The sequence below is a fragment of the Pinus tabuliformis genome, chromosome 1_2 (assembly GCF_031772625.1).
Source record: "Pinus tabuliformis cultivar Carrire ecotype Pingquan chromosome 1_2, CPIR1, whole genome shotgun sequence".
Taxonomy (NCBI): Eukaryota; Viridiplantae; Streptophyta; class Pinopsida; order Pinales; family Pinaceae; genus Pinus; species Pinus tabuliformis.
The window spans coordinates 104131839-104152084 of record NC_142298.1 but is presented as its reverse complement, the minus strand read 5'-3'; positions in this window follow the sequence as shown (position 1 = coordinate 104152084).

Below are 20246 nucleotides of genomic sequence, written 5' to 3'. Positions count from 1 at the left end.
TATCCAGGTCTTTCCAACAAGCCAACTTGAGCTCAATTTGGATGCCGGGAAGTGCCCCAAAAGCAGGTGGAAAGGTGCGCTACGCATAGGGCTCAAGCGCGCTATGCATCAGGATTTTTTGTAAAGTTTTCATCTTCAGCTCAGGAAATGAAGCCAGTTTGACCAGTTTTGACTTGTGATGGGATTTTTCACCCTCCTTGATGTAATTAATGGAACTTTATGTTGACTTGACACTTATTTACCTATTCTAGATGATTCATTCATAAAATAGAAAAAATTTAATGAATGAATTGGTTTCCTAGCTTATACAGGCAAGTTGTTTTGACTGCCTAGATTGTAGTGCTTTGTTTATAATTGGTTGAAACAGTTCCTAGGATGATGAGCTCGATCCCTAGAGGCAAGGGAATTTATTAGCTTGCCTATATTATGTATTTTCTTAGTCATTTTCAGGGTTGGACTCTTGGGGAATAGCTTGATACACTATTGTACATATTTTATCTGCAATTTTGGCAAAGGATAGACCAGGGTTTTGCAGCACTATTTGGGATTCATGTGGCCTTATGTGTTGATGGTGTGTTTCTCTCAGTACTTTTAAGTTGTGTATGTGTATAACTTTCCTTATTTAATCTCCTCCAATTAAAAAAATGAAGTGTTAAGGTAGAATCCATAAATTTGTTATGCTCTGCCTTTAAGTTTGTTTAATTTTCAATGTTTTCTTCAGTTTAAGGAGAATCCTTGAGACTTCCTTGCTCTCCTTAGCTCCTCACCTGTCAAGTCTATTCATTCAATCACTTTAAAGGCATCAAAACAATTGCCTATCTTGCCCCAAGTAGACCTCTGCAAAAGTTGTGCCTCATCCCCACACCCAAAATTGCCTTTCCCTTGAATTCAACAAAACTTCAAAAAATAAAATCCATAATCCTTGTACTTCATACCTAGCCTAAAATTAGTCATCAATTCAGTCATCTCGAGCCTCTTTCATTACCTTTTTCCGAGATTGATCAGAGAGAGCCCTCTCCTGTCCTCGTAGGGCTAGCTACGAGGCTGAGCGTGGTTTGATGTGGCCTCGAGTTTTGCCTTCCTCAGCCTGAGGCAAATTCGAACGCTAACATAGTGGCGACCATACTGGGGAAGAAATAGTTCACTGGTTGATGTGTTTGTTTCATGAGTCTTAGACGGAGTCTGAAGTTATGCCAGGTAGCCTTCGAAACGCTTTTGCTATGCATAAGCGAAAGTAGATAAACGCTGCTTCAGTCGATCTCCGGTGAGCTTGTGAATGTAGCACTTCATTTGTATTTACCCCAGTACACTTATTTGTTCTAGACCTTGGATGGTTGAGTCTAGCAAATTGATAGGCTGAAATTTACTGTGTCCCTTTGATTGTTCCGAACAATTCCACACTGGCTTCTAGAAGATACACGAGATTAAATCCTGATCCAGATCCACCTCCTATTTACGAAAATCCAAACTTGATTCGAAAAATCCTCCGTCAAGAAAGCTCGGCGACTCCCTTGGTTAAATCTCATTCATGTCCTGCAATTTTTGAGTATCTTGAAGAACTTGACTTTGACGAGAAATTTGAATTGTCACTGTTTAAAACTCAATCCGAAAGTGCACTTGATTCTCTCGTTCCAAATCCTGACTTTGCTGCAGCTCTTAAAGTTGAAAAACATAATAAATTAATTGAAAATTTTATCTTGAGGCACCTTCAGAGTGACATTCAGGCTGCAAATCTTGCTGATTTCCTAGAAGCTGCATCTGCAAATATTGGTTCTGCTGTCACGGCTTCCGCTTCAAAAAACCCCACCGAACCGCCTTTCATTCCCACTATTCCCCTGCAACCTATAATCACATATCAACAGTCCGCAGTGAATTCTCCTTCCTCATCTCACGTCGCTTCTCCTCCACATACACCTCCTCATAGTCCTCATACTTCGGTTACATCTACTCCACCAACTACTCCCAGACCAAATCCGCCTAGAGCAATGGCTGCTCGGTTTGCTCCTCTCCCTCTTCCTCAAGATTTGCATGATATGCCGGCGGATTATCAGAGTAAGATTCCTTTATTTGATGGCACTCCTCAAAGTGTGTCCGCACAGCAGCACATAGACAAAATGGCAAATTTTTGTTATTTATATGAGATTGACGAGGAGGATGTAACTATGCGATTGTTTGTGCAAACATTTGGAGGAGAGGTAAGAAAATGGTTCAGAGGCTTGGGAGCCAGAAGTATACCTACGTTGGCTGAACTTTAGAGACAGTTTCTAGATCGTTGGGAACTCAGAAAGGATCCGCTTCAGATCAATGCCGAGTACAACAATATCAAACGCAATCATGGTGAGTCTGTCCAAGACTACATTATCAGGTTCAATACAATTTATAATGCTATTCCGGATGATTTAAGACCATCTAGAAAATCAGCTCTTCTCAAATTCCCGGATGGTTTTGATCCAGAGATGGCTTATTCATTACGGGATAGAGATCCGCCTACTTTAGAAGATATGCAAAAGATTGTTGTTAATGTTGAGGCGAATCTGAATGACAAGAGAGCACGGTTGAAGGTAGAGAAAAGAGTGACTATAAAGGAAGAATCTACATCAAAACCGCCTTGGCTTCGTGAGATGGAAAAAATGTTCAAAAGAATGAACCTTGACAAATCAGAACCGCAGATTCGTAATCCAAATTACCGTGGCTAGCAACAACCTCAGTTCAGAATTAAACAGCGTGAACAAAGAGTATAAGAGCCGGCAGCCCAACACCTGATCAAGACTCCTCTTTTGCAGAATTTTGTGAATCAAGATTCAGATGAAGATGCTGATGTAGTAGGGGACCAAAATCACTTCTTTACTCCTGATGATCTGCCCATTTACATCACTGAAGAAGAAGAGTATGGAGAAAGTTCAGGTGCCCAGCAAGATGAAAATTTTATCTTAGCTAATGATGCAGATTTAGATGATTACCAAAGAGGATATTTGAATGCCTTTTCCACTCAACAGAAGCACTATTCATTGAGAAACCGAGATGTGCCTATCAATCCGATTCAGAAAAGAAAAGAAGCTACAGCACCAAAGATGGATTCACCGATACCACAGAAGAAAGGAAAGGAGACAATTGATCCCACAACTAGCAAGATATCAGCAGCAGAAAGGACAAATCAGGCAAATATAATCAAAGATAGGAGAGAAGTTCCAGGCAAAGAAGTCGACAAAGTTTCAGCATTTAGTTTGGAAAATGAAATTTCCAGATTAAAAGTATCTATTCCTTTGACTGAAATCATGAAAAACAGCAGCTACCGAGGTCAAGTCCCTAAAATTCTGAATTTTGATCCCATGTTTGACACGGTGAACGTTGAAGATGATCAGCCAGAATTGATATTTAGGCTAGCATTGGATGGTGAGCCCCCTGAAAGTGATGTTCCTCCCTTTTATATCAGTTTGAGATTGCATGAATATGTTTTGCACAATGCTATGTTCGATTCGGGTGCTTTGCACAATTTGATGCCAAAGGCGATCATGGAGAAACTGGGGTTAGACATTACAAGAAAATATCATGATTTGTATTCATTTGATTCCAGCCGTGTAAGATGTATCGGGCTCATCAAAGATTTGGTTGTTAGCTTAGACCAAATCCCAGCGAAGAATGTCTTGATGGATGTGGTTGTGGCGGACATTCCTCCACGTTTTGGTATGCTACTTTCAAGATCTTGGGGGGTTAAGTTGAAGGGTACTCTATAGTTAGACTTTTCTTATGCTACAATTCCAGTCTTCGGTCAAATGAGAAAGCTATATCGAGAGCAAAAGATGAAATACATGATAACCAGCAAAGAGAAGCCAATCAATCATCCTGTAAATTATGTACATACAGATTTGGAGTCATTTGTTTTATTTGCTGATAGTTTTAATGATCTAGATAGTCAGTTAGTTCAGGCGGAAGATATACCAGAGATCACTGAAAATTTCAGAGAAGTTCTGCAAAAGGAAAGAGGAGAAAAGCCAGCTACTATGGAGCAATCAGCTGAAGATAAGGGGCAGCAAACAGAAAAAACAGAGCTAACACAATTTCAACACTTGGAAGAAGATGAGGATGGTCTTTGGACCATGGATTTTGATGGCGCAGTAGGTAGTGAGGGTGCTGGTATTGGTGTGTGGATTCGAAGTCCCTTTTCCGCTCAAGACAAAGTTCCAAGCAAGGTGAGAGTGTGTTCTTATAAACTAGCATTTGACTGTTCAAATAATGAGGCAGAATATGAGGCTCTCATTGCTGGCCTTAAGATTCTTAGAAAGCTGAAAGCGAAGAAGATTGCAGTCTATGGTGATTCCGAGTTGGTGATAAAGCAAGTTAAGGGTGAGTTTCAGGCCAAGCATCCTCGTATGAGGGCATATCGAAATGCAGTCTTAGATATTTTGAAGTTATTTTCTGATCATACCTTGACATGTGTGCCTCGCATACAAAATGGTGTTGCTGATGGACTTGCTAAGGCAGCAAGAAATTTAAAAATTCCGATGAATTCTAGCAACAAGTTTGAGATTCATGTGAAACATCATCCCACTGTCCCAGACAATCAACGATGTTGGCAATTTTTTCAAGATGATGAAGAGATCAATCAGTTTCTACAAAATAAGGGTAAGTTCAAAGATACCTCAATAGATACTGAACATGATGATGGTAGTGATAATATACAAGTAAATCAAATGGACGTGCTGCAACTTAAAGACAACATTATTCCTAAGGGATTGATTCCTTTAGAGGAGTTGTTTGACCAAGATGATGTGGCCCGCAAACCGACCTTAAGATCGACTGAAAAAGGTGTTGAAGAGGTAAACATTGGGACAGCTGAGAATCCCAAGCGAGTAAAGCTATCAAAGTCATTGTTACCAAAGGTGAAAGCAGACTATGTGAAATTGTTGTCTTTATGTTCTGATGTTTTTGCATGGGATTATTCAGATCTAAAAACATATGACACAAATATCATTCAACATACTATTCCTATTAAGCCAAATCAGAAGCCTTTTCGTCAAAAGTTGAGAAGAATCAATCCGAAACTGCTGCCATCAATTGAAAAAGAGGTAAACAGATTGTATAAGTCAGGAATCATTGTGCCTATCCGATTTTCAGATTGGATATCAAACTTGGTACCAGTAAGGAAGAAAACAGGTGAGATCCGTTTATGTATTGACTTCAGAAATTTGAATAAGGTGTCCTTAAAAGACAATTATCCGCTGCCCAAAATGGACCATATATTGCAGCGAGTAGTTGGAGCATCAAAAATGTCACTACTCGACGGCTATTCAGGATACAATCAGATTTTAGTACATGAAGATGATTGTGACAAGACAACATTCACCACTCCATGGGGAACATTTCATTATGCAAAGATGCCGTTTGGTTTGAAAAATGCAGGAGCCACCTTTCAGCGCGCAATGGACATGGCTTTTGCCAATGAGAAAGATGTATTTTTAGTTGTTTATCTTGATGACTTAACCGTGTTTTCAAATTCTGATGAGGAACATTTGTATCATTTGAAAATTGTTTTCCAAAAGTGCAGAAAATATGGCATTTTGCTGAATCCGAAAAAGAGTCTTTTTGCTATGGATGAAGGAAAACTTCTTGGCCACATCATATCTAAAGATGGCATCCGTATTGACCCTGCACGTGTTGAAGCCATTTAGCAAATTGAACAGCCCCGGAACAAGAAAGAAATACAGTCCTTCAACGGTAAACTAAATTTTCTGTGTCGCTTCATTCCAAATCTAGCAGAGCATCTTAGAGAAATCATGAGCATGCTAAAAAAGGACAGTCAGGTAAAGTGGACCGAAGAGGCGTTGAAATCATTTAATTTAGTGAAGTTAGCTCTTTCTTCAGCTCCTATTTTGATCAGCCCAGACTACACTCAGGATTTTATTTTGTTCTCATTTGCTTCTAAACACACTTTGGCAACTGTATTAATGCAGAAGAGGGAAGGTGTTGAAAAGCCCATTGCGTTTTTCAGTCAGATTATAAGAGATGGAGCATTGAAATATAACATCATTGAGAAGCAAGCACTTGCGCTTGTAAACGCCTTGAAAGATTTCCGTGTGTATATATTGCATTCCCATATTCTAGCTTACGTTCCTAATGCAACAGTCAAAGATATTTTAGTACAGGCAGATCCAGAAGGCAGGCGGGGTAAGTGGATTGCTGCGTTATTAGAGTATGATGTGGAGATTAAACCAACCCAGCTGATCAAAGGTCAAGGACTCGCCAAGTTAATGGCTGAAACAAATTTGCAAGTTCTGGACATAAATTTAATTGCTGCTATGTCTGATGAAGATGAGGAGAATTCATCCGTTCAGGTATCTGAAATGTTTCTTTCTTCTCCTTGGTATACTGACATTTTATATGTACTTCAGCATCTGTCTTCACCTCCCGGAATGCCTAGAAACAAAAGTAGAACATTGAAATTGAAAGCTGCAAAATTCTGCATACTAAATTCTGCATTGTATTGGAAAGATCCTGGTGGAATGTTATTGAATTGTTTGGTAGAGGAGGAAGCCAAAAGAGTTGTGGAAGACTTTCATAGAGGTGACTGTGGAGGCCATCTATTTTGGAAAACCACAGTGAAAAAAATTCTAAGGGTAGGTTATTATTGGCCTTCATTATTTTCAGATGTATATAAGGCTGTTAAGAATTGTCATGAATGCCAAATTTTTGAAGGGAAGCAGAAACTACAGCCTTTGCCTCTCAAACCAATTGAAGTCAGCGCACCTTTTCAGCAGTGGGGATTGGATTTCATCGGGGAAATTCATCCGGCATCATCAGGACATCATCGATGGATATTGACAGCCACAGACTACTTCACAAAATGGATTGAAGCAATTCCTACTCGACAAGCCACGGATGCGGTAATTATCTCTTTTCTTGAAACCAATATTTTGTCACGTTTTGGATGCCCAAGTAAGTTAATCACAGATAATGCAACAGCATTTAAGTCAAAAATGATGGTTGAGTTTTGTTATAAGTACAATATCAGCTTGGGACATTCAACCGCATACCATCCTCAAGGAAATGGATTGGCGGAGTCATCTAATAAATCTTTGGTCAATATCATTAAGAAATTGTTGGAAATCAGTAAAAAGGGCTGGCACAAGAAGTTGATAAATGCACTATGGGCTGATAGGGTGAGTTAGAAAAAGTCTATCAGCATGTCTCCTTTCGAGTTGGTGTACGGAACAGACACGGTTTTTCCAACTTCGCTTTCTGTCCCGGTAGTGAAATTGCTTCAAGAAGCGGGAAGTGAGGAAGATCCTATGCAGAGAAGGATTAATCAGATGATTCATTTACAACAGACAAGGGAGGAGGTATTTCAAAACACTTGCAAGTTGCAGGAGCGCATCAAAAATATTTATGACCGGAAAGCAAAGGCGGACACATTTCAGCTAGATGAAGTAGTTTTGAGATGGGATGCTCGACATGAAAATAAGGGAAAGCATGGAAAATTTGAAAATTTATGGAAGGGTCCTTACAAGATTGTATCATATCGCGGCCAAAGTGCTTTCCTCCTCAAAGAAATGAATGGAGATGAATGTCCTGGAGGGCCGATTAATGGTCGACTGTTAAAGAGATACTACTTCTGAGTATTTTCTGCTCATTTCATCATCATTGTACATATCATTTTACTTTTATTCTATTGCACATGTAAACTAACTTATCATCTTCAGTCTGGGGCCCGAGGTGAAGGCTATAATTCTGAAAATGAAGGTTAGTTAGTCTAAGTTTGTCAAGTCAGTGTCTAAATCTTTTAGTTTTGAGTCTAGTTTGGTCAAAGCGGTTTTTGGTTTTTCAGTCAAATTCTCAAGATTTTGTGTCGGAATAATGACTCCATCGCCCAATGGATGAAGGCACTGTCTAGCTCTTATAGAGATCTGCGGTTCTTGGCATCTCCAAGGAGCTACCATCCCCATTGGAGCCAATGTTAGAGTCGGTCTAGTTATCCCTCTGTCAGAGATCAAAGCTCTTTTGCATTTCATGATTAGGTGTCCCATCAGTTTTGATCAGTTGCATTTCGTTAGGCATGCCATAACTCTGATGGAGTGGGTTGTGTCACTCATTCCCCTCGTGCTTGGCACTGCTGGTTCAGGTCTGTTTATTAAAATAAGTCTTCAAAGGTCATTTACAATCATGTTTTAAATTCGGAGGTCTTAGGTCTAGGGTTGAGTCAATTTTGTCTTGAAAAGTCTTAGAAGACTAGCAGGCCAGAGGGATGTCTTTGATAGATCATCACTTCAATAATTTTCATCATTGTACAGCTGAATTAGGACTTCTCTTCAAAACACTGTTTTGAAGATAAGTCGCCATCTCATTTTTGAAATAAATTGTCAAAATTTTCAATTCTTCAATCGTTCAAGTGCAGCCTTGGTCTCCTTTGCCAGAGCATATCAGAGCTATCCCTGCAAAAAATTATCAAAGAAAATCATTATTTCAACCAATTTTAAAGGGGAAACCAAAAAGGTTAAAGCCTATTAATTTTCAAAAAGTGTCAACAACCAAACATAAGAAAATGGGTTTTGGGTTAAGCAAAAATCAACAAGGAGTCTATATGAAGATATTTCTCCTCATTTGCAACCCATTCCACATTCCAAGAGCAAAGAGCATTGCTCTAAGGTGATTTTGTGAGTTTGTGAGCAAATCGGGTCGTTTCCAGGGCGCGCTACGCATCAGGTTGGGCGCGCGACGCACCAGTGGCGCGCTACGCATCAGGCGACAATTTTCAGTGTTATTTTACACGGGTGAGGCGCATCAGGAGCGCGCGGCGCGTTGGGTGAGGCACGCGGCGCATTGGAGTTTATGCCCAGACTTTGCCTGAAACACACTCAAACACCTCTTCTCACGCATCAAATCACAGGTAGGCTTTTATCCACGGCTCATTCTTGGTTTTGAAAGGTTTATGTAAAGAAATTATGCTATATTTGCCATGAAAAACCAAGTGTAAAAACCCTCATTTTCCATTAGTTTGCTGTGAGGATTTAAATGCCAAGATTGCTGTAGGATTTTCAAACATAAATGTTGCCAAGGTTTTCCCATTTCCTGTGTTTCCCACCCCCTATATTCACCAATATTTTCCCCAATAATTCCTCATAAAACCCTACACTATTCTCCCTCAAATCCTAACCCCTCCCTTCTACTACAAACATATTTCCCTACCCTACCTCATCCCAAACCCTAAAACTTCAAGATTTCCATGCCCCTTCCCTTCCCTAAATTCCTTGTTTTATTTCCATTGTCCCCATTTCCCTAATGTTTCCCCTTTCCTAACAATTCCCTTGTATATTTGTGTCCCCTTGGTCACAGCATTTTGAGAAAAAGAAAACGTCTACAGTCAATTTTGCACACAGTTGTATATCAGCATATATATATTCGAGCTACCTTGTTTTTAAAGAACATGTCAGAGACCAAGTCAGCTTATGAGCAGAATTATGATAGTGATTCTACACCAGAGGTAAGTGTGCCAAGGAGGTATCACAAAGGTGGCAAAGGTGGTCGGCATGTTAGGGAGAAGCCTACTTCTTTGGCTCAATTGCAAGCTTGTCCACTTGCAATGGACTATTTTCGATATCAATCATGTTCTGAATACTGTGAGCGGATCTCACAAATCCAGCATCATCAGGAACTAGTATGTTTATTTGTTCTACATTTGCAGGATGGTCATGTAAACCTTGCCGGAGTGAATTTCACCTTGTCACCCGAGATTATTGCTCAAGCCACTGGGATACCAAATGTAGGGGAGGAATGGAGTAAACGCCAGCAGTTAGACAGATTTCACTATGAGCCATATATTAAGCCCGAGTGTATAAGACACTTGACTGCAGTTTTTCCTTTCAGATTCCTAAGGGATGAGTATGCACCATTTGATGAAACTCATCATTCGATATTTCAGTTGCGAGGGCAGATTCTCACGTCTCTATGCGTACATGTCCGTTTGTTGATGCATTTTACCAGGGTACGTATGATGAACATTCCATTTTTCATGTGTTGCAACATAGAGAGGATGGTGCCTTTAGTACAAAGGAAGAGCCCAGCAAATCAGCATAAGAGCATCTATCATTATGCATTGATTAAAATTGTAGTGATGCATCAATTGGCACAACAGGGCATTACTTGGGAAGATTTCATCTCCCGTGATTACTTTGCACCATTACAGCCACCTCCCGAGATAGTTCATGATGAGGGAGGACCTTCACACCAGCCAGACATTCCCGAGACTGAGCATATAAGTGCTCCTCCATATGTGACATATCAGTGAGGTCACAGAGCATTATTTGCATCTACACGACGAGTACTATCTCCACCCAGGGTGGAAGGGGTCTCGTTGACTTCATCGGCACAGTGAGTGTTATCTCCACCTCGTGTGGAAGGGGCCTCACTTTCGACAGTAGCACCGCAGGTACAGGATAAGGGCAAGAAGCCCAAGCATGAGGAGGGACCTTCAGGTGAGCCATCCGGGTTTGTTACTATTCATGATGAGACAGCTTCAGAATCAGAGAAGACCCAATATATCAGGTATCTAGAGCAGCGGAATAAATAGCTTGAGGACCAGCACATGATCATAGAGCTATAGAACATCCGTGAGAATCACCAAGCTGCCCAACATAGGCAAATTGAGTTCACCTCTCTAGAGCAACATGTAAATGAGGATCGAGAAGCTAATCTAGAGAGGGTCAACATCTACTTGGAGGAACGGCTGAAAAGGGCTGATAGAGACCATGCATTATTGAAACACATGGTTATGCATTACAAGGTCCGGAACTTGGTTTGCAAGGCGCGAATTAGGAGTCTTAAGGCAAAATTGAGGAAAATGGTCAAGAAGCAAAAATGACAAAAGGAGCTTGATAGTCTTCGGATTTTGGCCGAAGCCTCTTTGGCTGAGCATAGTACTTGATTGGGGACCCCCAGCCCAAATTTCAACAAGTTTGGGGAAAATTTTGTCAATTTTGAAATTTTTTGTGTAAAAAATAGGTTTTTTGGCTCAATGCGTAGCGCGCCGCGCGCTACCCATAAGATTGGGAGGTCCAAATCATGAAAGGTTTACATTTTTGGATTTTTCATGATGAAATACACCTACTCAACTATTTCCAAGGAATTTCATCAAGGTTTGGGTCCCCAAAAGGTCAAAAAACATGCAAAAAATGACCTCACTGCCCCTTTTTGGACACATAGGAATTAGCCTTGGGAGAATGCCATTTTGGAGGGGCAAATGGACATCAAATTGAAAAATTCCACTTGGGTTGGAAAGTAGACATTTAGGGCTTTCCAACAAGCCAACCTGAGCTCAATTTGGATGCCGGGAAGTGCCCCAAAAGCAGGTGGAAATTCGCGCTACGCATAGGGCTCAGGCGCGCTACGCATCAGGATTTTTTGCAAAGTTTTCATCTTCAGCTCAGGAAACGAAGCCAGTTTGACCAGTTTTGACTTGTGATGGGATTTTTCACCCTCCTTGATGTAATTAATGGAACTTTATGTTGACTTGAAACTTATTTACCTATTCTAGATGATTCATTCATAAAATAGCAAAAATTTAATGAATGAATTGGTTTCCTAGCTTATAGAGGCAAGTTGTTTTGACTGCCTAGATTGTAGTGCTTTGTTTAGAATTGGTTGAAACAGCTCCTAGGATGATGAGCTCGACCCCTAGAGGCAAGGGAATGTGTTAGCTTGCCTCTATTATGTATTTTCTTAGTCATTTTCAGGGTTGGACTCTTGGGGAATAGCTTGATACACTATTGTACATATTTTATCTGCAATTTTGGCAAAGGATAGACCAGGGTTTTGCAGCACTATTTGGGATTCATGTGGCATTATGTGTTGATGGTTTGTTTCTCTCAGTACTTGTAAGTTGTGTATGTGTATCACTTTCCTTATTTAATCTTCTGCAATTAAACAAATGAAGTGTTAAGGTAGAATCCATAAATTTGCTATGCTCTGCCTTTAAGTTTGTTTAATTTTCAATGTTTTCTTCAGTTTAAGGAGAATCCTTAAGACTTCCATGCTCTTATTAGCTCCTCACCTGTCAGGTCTATTCATTCAATCACTTTAAAGGCATCAAAACAATCGCCTATCTTGCCCCAAGTAGACCTCTGCAAAAGCTGTGCCTCATCCCCGCACCCAAAATTGCCTTTCCCTTGAATTCAACAGAACTTCAAAAAATAAATTCCATAATCCTTGTACTTCATACCTAGCCTAAAATTAGTCATCAATTCAGTCATCTCAAGCCTCTTTGATTACCTTTTGCCGAGATTGATCAGAGAGAGCCCTCTCTTGTCCTCATAGGGCTAGCTACGAGGCTGAGCGTGGTTTGATGTGGCCTCGCGTTTTGCCTTCCTCAGCCTGAGGCAAATTCAAACGCTAACAGCTCTCACACAATCTCCTCTTTTTTTCTCAAACAGAATAATACACAGTAACATTGCAATTTCCTCATATAAACTGAGGGTAACCCTAAATTACCATAAATTCTACCATCAGATATTTTACCTAATGAACGACCCAGATTGACTATGAAATTACAATATTTTACAAGGAAAATTTTCTCTAAATTTTACTTTCAAGCGCATTACCCCCGAACCCCTGTGGGGGAGGGCCTCCAAGTATTTATGTCATGCCGGCCACACCCCCCCTCCTTGGACCCATCTAACAGCAATAGTGGGGGGAAATCCCCCCCACACCCGCTCATCAGGGACTGGGATCTAAACGCAGTTGAAACAAGACCTCTGAATTTGGAAGATAATTAGGCACCACACCCAACAATCTCCCACTTGGAGACTGATTATACAAACTCTACCATTGATTCACTTGTTGGAAAATGCTTCCACTTGGACCTGGTTGTTTCTCATATTTAACATCATACTTGAAGACAAATTAAGACTAATAAGAAGCTCATTTTCTCCCTTGTTACCACCTTTTTTAACATATATGTAGGATTCTGGCTGTGTATATCTTCTTTAGATTCAACTATCCATCTTCCAAAATTGACTATATGAAATGGTACCAGAGTTATATATGTTTAATCTTAGAATGAAATGTTGAGTTCTTTGCAAGATGAATGGCACTCTGGTTGTCACTATATAACTTTTCAATCTCCTTCTTTTTGCCCAACTCATCGATAAACCTTTGTAACCAAATTATTTCTTTAGTAGCCTTTGTAGAGGCAACATACGTTTCTTCCATTATTGAAAGTGCAACAATGCTTTGCATTTTAGAAACCCAACTAATAGTTTTTCCACCTACAATAAACACATACCCTCTGGTGCTCCTCTTGTTATCTTTATCACCTATCATATCTGAATTGACATATCCTTGTAGAATAGTGTTTGAACCTCCAAAACATAATGCTTGATTAGTGGTACCTCGCAAATACATGAAAATCCACTTCACTACCATTCAATGATTTTTTCTTGGATTTTTCATATAACTACTCACAATTCCCGCTGCATGTGCAATATCAGGCCTTGTGAAAACCATTGCATATATTAAAATTCCAAATGTTGATGCATATGGAACTTTAGACATATAATCTATCTCTTCTTGAGTCTTGGGGCACATCTCCTTACTTTGTTTGAAATGGTTGGGAAAAGGTGTACTAACTGGTTTTGCATTCTGTATATTAAATATTTCCAACACCTTTTCTATGTACTCACTCTGAGACAATGTTAATTTGTTATTTTTCTTGCTAATAATTATTCTCATACTAAGGATTTTCTTTGCGGTAGCTAAATACTTCATTGCAAATGAATTAGCCAATTTTCCTTTAAACACATTTATTTCTTCTGTGTTAGACATTACAACAAGCATTTCCTCTACATAAATAGAAATATAATATGGCTACCATCATTGTGTTTCATAAGATAAACATAGTGTTCATAATGACAGATAGTTAACCTTGTTCATACATAAACCTGTCAAGGTTTAGATACCACTACCTTGGAGCTTGTTTTAAGCTATATAGGATCTTATTCAACTTGCACACTAATTTCCCCTTCCTTTTGAACTGAAACACTTGTCGTTGTTGCATATAAATCACTTCCTTCAAATCCCCATGGAGAAAGGTTGTCTTTACATCTACCTGTTCAAGATGCAAATATTATGCTACCACTAGAATTAAAATAGATCTGATTGAAGTCATTTTAAAAACAAGAGAAAGTATTTCATCAAACTCTATAAATTTATTTTTTGCAAACCCCTTCACAATTGTCTATCCTTGTATCTCTTTCTTCCTCCATCTTCTTCCTTCAACCTGTAAACCCATATATCCTGCAATGTTTTTAACCTGTAGGCAACCTCACTATGTCCCAAGTCTAGTTATGTACCAAGGAGTCCATCTCTTATTTCATGGCTTTCTACCACTTTTTATTGGTTTCTACCTACATTTCTTCTTCATATCCTTATGGTTCACCATAATCAGTCAATAATACATAATATAATGAAGGAGAGTATTGTTCGGGGGGTCTACTTAACCCGGTAGATCTTCTAACAAAACTAGTAGGAATTTGAGGTGGTTTTTATAGTTGTTCATGTTTTTGGCTATTGTTGCTATTCAATATGATTTTCTATCACCTTTGAATTTTCGTTTTATTTGATGTCATCAAGTACTATGTATTTGGTCTTTTCCTTTCCCTATTTCTTTCTCTATAATTGATCTTTAGAGAAGACCCTTTCTTTGAATACCACATCCCTACTCCTAATAAGTTTATGGGTTTCATAATCATACAAACGATAACCGAAATCATTAACACCATATCCAATAAAGGTACACTTATTTGATTTTGCATCAAACTTTGTTATGTTTTCTTTATTATTGTGGACAAACACTTCACAACTGAAATTCTCTAGAAATGAGTAGTTTATCTTCTTACCTATTCATGCCTTGTTTGTGATACCACCATATAAGGAAATTGAAGGCTCTTTATTTATTAGATAAATAGCCGTATCTATAGCATCTGCCCAAAATTGAAAAGGAAATCTTGCATGCAATGTCATACACCTTGCATACTCCATGATTGCCCTAGTCATCCTTTCTAACACACCATTTTCTTGTGGTGCTCCTGGAGCTATCTTCTCTCTATGAATTCCATGGTTTGAAATGTAATTAGAAAACTCTTTGTTGTAGTATTCACCTTCATTATCTGATTTGAGACACTTCAACTTATATCTTGTCTCAGTCTCAACAAAAGATTTACATTTATTAAACTTATTAAAGACATCAGATTAATTTCCAATACAGTAAACCCAAGTTTTCTTAGTTGCATCATAAAAAAAGTAACATAATAATGAAAACCATCAAGAGATGATACTTATGGTAGTCCCCATACATCTGTATGCAAAAGCTCTAATTTTTCAATATTTTTTTCTTTCCCCACTCTAAGAATATTACTAGCTTTTGTTTTCCATAAACACTATATTTATAGAAATCCTAAACAACATGCTTCAAACCTAGCAATAAATTCCTTGAGTCAAGAATTTGCATCCCCTTCAGCGGTTCTATATGATGGATTACATCTCCTTGTCATAGGTAGGGCATCTTTATATGATATCAAAGATTGTTTCACTATGATATAGAACTAGATGTCCTTGTTGATCAAGGACTACACCAATAGTATAATCAAAGGCATCTATCAGGATCTCAAATGGATGTTGTAGGTCGAGAAGGGTGAGGATTGGTGTAAGAGTAAAGGTAGTGTTTCAAATCCTCAAATTCTTTTTGCAGTGACTCAGACAAAGAAAAAAAATATTTTGCTCCATAATTGGTCTCTTGAATTGAGGGCTAAGTGATATAAGAGAACCCAAAAACAATACTCAAATAGATGAAGCTATAGAGATATATTAGATTCATTTGGGTTGGAAAATCATAAATGACTTGGACCTTGGTTGGCTCCATATGCACCACATATTCATCCACAATGTATACCAAGCATGGAATTCTTTGCATGCAAATGATAACTTCTCTATATTAGCTTAAAACTTGTGTTGTTACAGGGTGCTCAAGACCGTCTTAATTTTTTATAAATGTTTTTCCCATGTTTTACTAAGATGATGATTTCATCCAAATATACAACCAAAAATAGTTTATGAATGTGTTGGGTCCCTATAATGCTAGTGATTACCCCATTACTATTGTAGTTATACCCCTTATTAATATTGTTGTGCCCCTATTGCCCCCATATTGTTATTACTATGCCCCATAGAATCCCTCTATTGTTATTTTTGTGGTTTTATATTATTATTGTTAGGTCGGCTCGATTATATTGTGACTCCTTAGACTCCTATATATAGAAAGGAGGTTTTGTCATTTGAATCATCCAAGAATTGTTCATTTATGTAATGTAAAGGAGGTTGCCCCCTTCAAGAGGCTGAATTCTAAGGCGTTGATCTATCTTTTCTATCTTTTCTTGAGCTGGTTTCATAACATTTGGTATCAGAGCTTTGGATTCTAGGGTTTCGCTGCTCCAAACAGGTCATCATTGAATCTTCGCTATAGCTTTTTTTGGTGATGTTTCAAAAGTCGCAAAAAAAACCCATTTGCGAAGAAATCGCGCTGAACCTTGGGTCCAAATTTCAGAGCTTTTCGTGCGATATTTGAGAGATATGATCTGAGGAAGTTGGTCTTTTTGCAGGCTCCTGAAGTACATTCAAAATAGGTGACCTGGGGAAAATCATCATAACTTTCTCTCTAGGGATCCGATTGAAATTACATAAGAAGTTACAGAAAGAGGACAGACTATAGTTTCTTGTATGTATGTTTCACATCCAGAGATCGAAACAGTGACTCGTGGCACGTCATACAAGTTCGCTCTACTGAACTAGTCTATAAGAAAGTCACTGTGGGAGATTTCACATAACTCTTCCTTGGAGAATCCAATTTGGGTCAGACTTGTGGCATTGGAAAGAGGACACAGAGGGCTACTACAGATCAAAAATTCAAAACTAGATGATTGGAAAGTACAGAGATACATCAGAGGCAATATCGAGCTCCTACAAAGTGAAAAAAGGTGTGTAGATTTTCTTAAATTTTTGCTTAAGCTTGGCTTGAAAATTTATTTTGAAGGAATTCAAAGGGCATAGTAGAGAATTATTATTGGTAACTGATGCCCCGAGGAAAGAAAATGCAAACACCTAGTAAGGAACCTGAAATCTCTAGCATGACTCATGAAGAAGAGGAAGAAATGTAAGATGATATATCAAAATTACAAGACCAAGTGCAACAACTGTCCCTTGCACAAAAAGGAACAGAATCTAAGATGGATGGTTTAAAGAAAGATGTAGAAGCTAAGATGGATGGTTTAAAGAAAGGTGTAGAAGCTAAGATGGATTGTTTAAAGAAAGGTGTAGAAGCTAAGATGATTGACGTAGAAGCTAAGATCGATGATTTGAAGATAGATTTGAAGACAGACATGGACGAATTGAAGATAAATATGAATAAGTTGCTACAAGAAATGTTCCCTAAGGGTGAAAGGGTACTAAAGGAAACTCATGATGAGAACAAAAGAAATGTTAATCATGATTCCATAGACGCTAATGTTGGATCGAAGACTCACCATATTCCAAAAATCGATATGAGGAAGTTTGATGGCAAGGATCCTGCCACATGGATATTACAGATGGAGAAATTCTTCGTTCTCAATAATGTGCAAAACACACAAAAGGTATTTATGGCAACCTTATATTTGGAACCAAATCAGTTTGTATGGTATCAATGGATTTTCTCTCCTAAACCATTTATCACTTGGGCAATTTTTACGGAAGAATTGATAGCACATTATGAGGATACAAAAAGCAACACGTTTTTTAGCCAATTGATAAGTCTCAAACAAAATGGTTCAATAATGGAGCACATTGAGGAGTTCCAAAAATTGAACATAAGGGTAAAAGATATTCCATAGGAGCATAGGATTGATGTGTTCATAGGGTCTTTAAAGGATAATATCGAACATGATGTTCGCCTTTGGGAACCTGATTCATTAGAGAAGGCATTCAGGTTAGCAAGAAAAATGGAAAGCAAAATTATGGCAACCAGAAAGCATACCACTCACAACTATAAAGACGGAAGTGTTGTTGCCCCTAGTCTTCCACAACCTATAAGGTTGACACCACAACAATTCGAAGAAGAAAGAGCAAAAGGGCTTTGTTACAGTTGTGATAGCAAATACACTAAAGGTCATAAGTGTGCTGAGAAGAAATTATTCTACATAGATTGTGAAGAGGAAGAAGAAAAGGAGCAAGAAAGGTCAAAAGAAGAGGATATACTCCAGGAACAAAGCCTAGATGAAGAACAAATAAATCTGACCATATCTTGTAATGCATTGGCGGGAATTACCACTCCTCAAACCATCAAGATAGAAGGACAAATCAAGAAGAAAAAGGTAATAGTGTTGATTGATTCAGGAAACACCCACAATTTTATTCACTGTAAGGTAGAAAAAGAATTGAATTGCTTCCTATATCCAGCACCAGAGTGTCAAGTGATGATTGCAAATGGAGGGACAATAAATTTCTCTGGAAAGTGACATAATATCAAGCTATCCATGGGAGAATATGTATTGACTAGCCCAATGCTTTCCATTCCAATGGGAGGTGCTGATGTTGTACTCGGAGTCCATTGGCTACAATCCCTGGGTACAATAGCTTTTAATTTTCAAGAACTTTTCATCAAATTTTCTACGGAAGGAAAGGAAGTTGAATTAAGGGGTATTGTAGGGAAACCAAGAAAGATAATCAACTCTAATAGTATGACAAAGCTTCTAAAAAAGGAGAAAAGAGGTGTAATTGCACAATTATGCTCGCTAGATGTTTCCACATCGGAATCATCTATTTCTCTAGATCTCCAAAAAGTCCTGGACAATCATTCCAAGGTATTTGAGACTCCCAAAGGTCTCCCACCTATGCGTGATCATGATCATGCTATTCATATGATTCCAGGAAGTGTTCCTCCAAACATCAGGCCGTACAGATATCCCTATGTCCAAAAGAGTGAAATTGAATATATGGTTGCAGAAATGCTAGAGGCTGGTATAATTCAACCGAGTGAAAGTTCTTTCTCTGCTCCAGTAGTATTGGTGCACAAGAAGGATGGATCATGGCGCATGTGTCCGGATTATAGGGAGATCAACAAGCTCACTATTAAAGATAAGTTCCCCATTCCTGTCATTGATGAATTACTGGATGAATTGCATGGATCAATTTACTTCACCAAGTTGGATCTTCGTTCAAGATATCATCAAATCAGAATGAAGACTGAAGACATTCCGAAAACAGAATTTAGAACTCATGAGGATCATTATGAATTTTTGGTCATGTCTTTTGGCCTTACCAATGCACCTTCAACATTTCAAGGTTTGATGAATTCAATTTTCAAACCATTCCTTAGAAAGTTTGTGTTAGTATTTTTTGATGATATACTAATCTACAGCAAGTCTTGGAAGGATCATGTTGAACATGTTGACAAGGTGCTACAACTATTGAAGGAGAAACAGTTATATGCAAAAAGATCTAAATTTTTCTTTGGAGTCTAGGAGGTGGAATATTTGGGTCATATTGTATCTCATGAAGGAGTTAAGGTAGACCCTAGCAAAATTAAAGCCATTAAGGAATGGAAAATCCCCACATCCATAAAGCATCTGTGAGGATTTCTCGGGTTGACAGGGTATTATCGCAAGTTTGTTAAGAATTATGGGAGAATATGAGCACCTCTAACAACATTATTGAAGAAATATGCATTTTCATGGACTCCGGAAGCAACAAAGGCCTTCGAACATCTTAAAGAGGCAATGTGCCAAGCATCGGTCTTAGCTACACCGGTCTTAACAAAAACCTTTATTGTGGAATGTGATGCTTCAGGAAATGGAATTGGTGTTGTTCTAATGCAAGATGAAAGACCCATTGCTTTTGAAATTCGTCCAATCAAGGGAAAGTTTTTAAGCAAAGCTATTTATGAGAAGGAAATGTTGGCAATACTCCATGCACTTAAGAAATGGCGACCCTACCTAATGGGTAAAAACTTCAAGGTAAAAACGGATCATGATAGCCATAAATAATTTTTACAACAAAGATTATCCTCTGAAGAGCAACAAAAGTGGGTCACAAAGATGTTGGGTTCTGACTTTGAAATCATCTACAAAAAAGGGAAGCAAAATGTGGTGGCAAATGCACTCTCAAGAAAGGATGAGGATGTGGAAGCATTGTTGTGCGCCATTTCTATTATCCAACCAGATTGGATAAATGAA